This window comes from Drosophila ananassae, unplaced genomic scaffold (genome assembly GCF_017639315.1).
Source record: "Drosophila ananassae strain 14024-0371.13 unplaced genomic scaffold, ASM1763931v2 tig00000015, whole genome shotgun sequence".
NCBI lineage: Eukaryota > Metazoa > Arthropoda > Insecta > Diptera > Drosophilidae > Drosophila > Drosophila ananassae.
Window position 1 is genome coordinate 145,289 of NW_025319112.1, and position 4,637 is coordinate 149,925.

The window sequence follows — 4,637 nt, forward strand, 5'->3', positions numbered from 1 at the left end:
CCAAAATATTTGAAATCCAAACTTCATGCAGATGCTATTGCTTTTATCAAAAGTAATTAAAAACTTAACAAATACTTCTATAAAATAGGGAGAAACAATCTGAATAAGCTTTTGAACGATTTATCCGACCATCCATCACTAAAGGATTGTGGAGAAAAAACCAAAATCTTAAGTTTTATAAAAAATTAAAATCATTGAAAAACAATATCAGACTCTGAACCCACCTCTGTTGGACAAAGACGCTCACAGTAAAAACCGCCACCCACATGGCCGCTAAGCTTTGATTCATCTGTGTAACTATGAAGGAAGTCAACTGGGTTTATGCATTCCATTCCTCTCTACAGGGGATGAATGATTGGTTTGCGGTGGGATGGTCGACGGGAATACAGCACTTCGTACCCTCATCTGGCAGGTCCAGCTTGGTATGACCAAAATTAATTCTTCTTAGAATTAATTCAGTCTTATTTTCGCTAGTGTGGCCAACTTAAGCCCCATCAGTTCCACTAGTAGTAGATCTACAATGAAGTCTTGGGCGTCGCTTGACGTAGTGCGCATATTGCCTGTGATGCAGACCTCTGCCATATGCTGTGACCTCCTAAGCCTTTCCCACCAGACTACAACTCCATAGATCAAAATTGATCTAATAATCGCCGTGTATAGCCATCTGACTATTTTAGGAGACATTATACATTCTATCCCCACCGCCTTTAGACAGGTTTAGAGAGCAATTGCCACTTTTTTTGACCTTTCTGCTTTATTGAGCTTCTAGTCAAGTTTCCTGTCTAGCGTAATGCCTACGTAATGCCACCCTCTAAGAACCGCAGTTGGTTTCCCTGTTGACGTATCTCTGAATAAACGATCCTCCTAGAGCAGTGATGGACAAAATGCACACATGTAAATATTTAAATGTGTGTGTAAGCAGCAGTTTCTTAAGCTTGGGCTCTCAAGAGAGGCGAAATGATCTCGCACTTACACGTAGTTTGCCCACCACTGTCCTAGAGTCACCTCCTGTTGATCAGGATCTGTCGTATTAGGTGAACGGATTTATCATCTGTTCCTAGTGCATCGATAATTAAGCATGATGGGATGTTGTTGAAGGCACCTTCAATGTCTAAAAAGACAATGAGTGCATAATGCTTGTTCCTGAGCGCTCTCTCGGCGATAATGGTAATCTAGTGGAGGGCTTTATCTGTGCATCGACCCTTTCTATAAGCATGCTGTGACTGTATGGTGTAAGCATGTTAAGAAGGAACGAAAAGAGAGGGTTTTGCTGCCTTGGGTATAAAAACAATCTTTGTACGCAGCCTCTGTACTGTGCCTCTGTACTCTTTGTACTGTGCCTCTGTTGCCGCATTATGTTGGCTCCGGCCATGGTTAGTTGAGCCGGAAAGATGTCGTCTGGGCCCGGAGATTTGAATGGTTTCAAAATATTAATCGCCCAGTTAAGAGATCTATTACTTATTATTCGAATAAGCTGTGGTATCCCTGGGTTCGCATATCCTGGGTGGTCCTTTCCTCAAAGAAAACTGGAAAGATGATTGGAGCCAATAGAGATTCCTGGCTGGTCGTAGTCTACTGCCCATCCGCAGTTTTTTATAGCCTACATTGGGGGCTATATCTTCTGGTACTCATCACCATACACGTTAAGGTTTTCAGTCGTAACATTCCCTGTGGGTAGTTCCCTTAAGGATCAATGCAGTGTCTTTTAATAGAGCTCCCAATTCGCCTTTCCAGGATTGCCTACTACTGCTTAGTGAAATTCTTAAAATTGACCGAAAACGCATCGTAACGGTAATCTGAAAAGGAATGTTTGTCAAGGACCCTCCGACTGGTGACTGCGTCAGCCAGGGAGACCGAAAAGAGAGTAATGTCGTAAACTTCTCTTCTATTCTTGACGACAAAGGTGGGCTCTTAGCCCCTGTTACCCACTTAGAGCTTAGAGCTGCGGATAAAATCGAAAATTGACTCAGCCCTCTCGTTTATATCAGTCCTTCCCCATTGATGGTGATGGGCTTTGGCTATTAATAGGACGATCTTTATCCTCTCACTATCATCGACAAGCCACGTGAGCAGTGCGGTTGAGGGCCAACATGGTCGTGACCCATATACGCCGAACATACTCTAATGAAGATCAGGCCATCCTTGGAGCCGTTGTCAATGATCCCAATGATGTTCCTACCCTTCCTTATTTCAGCGAAAGATTTATTGGCCATCGGTGTCTGCACCTTCTTCTTAGGTAGGCTGATCAACCTTCGCAACCTTCTTAGGTAGGCTACGCAACCTACTCTAGTCGGCTTCTTCGGATCTAGTCTAACACCCGCCTTCGTCTGCTGAAACTCGGGAAAGATTTCTTTCCATACCTTGAGAAGCCTGGTTGCAATTGTGGTTCGGGCGGTCACCCAGAACATCCTTACGAAAATAAATAATTGCTCTTCGTTATTAAGTCGACAAGTACATCACCATAGTCATGTACATACATACCCAGTCATGTGAACATCCGTGTAGAATTAATGTAGAAGATTAAGTTTGAAGTTAGTATAGGGCAGAGAGGGAGCGCAAGAAAAGCTCACTTGCGCTCTCTCGTGAATTCGCCCCGCTTCGCCGCAATAGATAAGCTAGGCTTAAGTTCTTTTGGTAAAAATATAATCGAATTTATAAAGTTGAACCGAGTGCACTTATTTTCCGTAGTTGCATTAATTAATTTTTACAGCCACTTTTTTCGTCTTTCGGTTTTTCGCGACGAGATAAACTAATCCCCAAAATGTATAACATATATTCAAAAAAAAAAAAGAATTACTCGCGACTGATGTGGTGGTGAATTCAAAAATAAAAATTATACAATTCTCCGCGTCGCGAAACAAACTTCTCCAATCAACGAGCTGCTACTGGAAGGATTTGTCGTCCCCATGCCCTGCACCTGCATTGATTGTCAAAGGAAAGTGGCCGCAGGTTTAAAGGATCCGAAAGCAGAACCCCAGGTATTTGTTAATTATTTTCGTTTTCGCATTTTCTTGATATAAAAATTAAAATTTATTTAACTTAATTCAACAACAAGAAAAATCTTTTAATAAAATTTATTTAATAAAAAATTTAAATAAAATATTAAAAATTGCATTGTTTTCGTTTTTGTATTAAAAAAAAAATAAATTTTTTTTGAATGGAAAGTACTAAGTACGAAAATAATGGAAAGTACTAAACAAAAACTTGATTCCACGACTCTTATTGACTTAAAAAGAAGATTAAATGTCAAAGTTAAAAGCATTCGCCGGTTGGAGGAACATTTGGAAGATGTATCACTTCCTCTAAACAAACCCGAGCTAGAGTGCAGGCTTCAGGTTTTAGATGAGGCAATTTCTAAAGCAAATGAGTTGCAAGACCAGATCGGGCAAATAGATGAATTGGATGATTTCGGAGCCGAGTTGGAGAATTAGGAATAACTTCCAAGGCAAGGATTATGTCCTTATGTAATGCCTTTAATTCAACTGAAGACTCCCGTCGAGCTACTGCAATTTCTGCAGCCCCAACTCGAGCTCGACTACCCAGTTTGGCATTGCCAAAATTCAGTGGAAATTATTCGGATTTCAAAAATTTCATAAGTCTTTTCGAGACATTAGTTGACAAAGATGTGAACATTCCTGTTATCGAGAAATTTAATCATTTAATTTCTTGCCTCTCTGGTGAAGCCTAAGGAACTATCAAGGCATTCCAAGTCACCGAGAGTAATTACGACAAAGCTATCGCTAGTCTAAAAAGAGTTTATGGTAACGAATGTCTCATCTTTGCGAACCAAATACGTCAACTGTTCAGCCTTCAGAAATTGCAAACTCAATGATTATCCATTTAGTTTTGTGTAGAGTGGATCCAATGACCAAGCAAAAATGGGAAGAGTCACTGGATTATGAGGAATTGCCGCTGTGGTCCGATTTCGAAAAAATACTAAATCGTAGATACCAGCATCTGTCCGCTGAAGAGACTGGCAAACCAAAACAAGATATAACTGGGTTCAGCAAGCAACTGAATAGAACTAAATTGGCTTGTTCTTCTTCTAAACCAGCTTGCAGTTATTGTAACGCTAACAACAATTTTTTGGCCCAGTGCAGTCCGTTCGCTCGACTTGCAGTAATGCAAAGGTTTGAGTTTGTTAAGACAGCCTCCCTATGTTTGAATTGTCTGCGGAAAGGTCACACGGTAGCAAATTGCAAATCGACCAGTTATCAAATCTGTGCAAGATTTCACCATAAAGAATTACTCGCGACTGATGTGGTGGTGAATTCAAAAATAAAAATTAAACAATTCTCCGCGTCGCGAAACAAACTTCTCCAATCAACGAGCTGCTACTGGAAGGATTTGTCGTCCCCATGCCCTGCACCTGCATTGATTGTCAAAGGAAAGTGGCCGCAGGTTTAAAGGATCCGAAAGCAGAACCCCAGGTATTTGTGCAAAAAATTGAAAGTTGAGATAAGAAAAATTAAAATCCGTCTTGTGCTGAAATATTGCATCCTCCTTTCAATTCTTGGCGCATATGTACGTAGAAAAAATAGTAGAGCAAAAATAAATAAATAAATAAACATATATAAAAATTCTAAAAATTTAATTATAAATATATGTGCTAACCTAAATGTACTGCCTGTGGACAA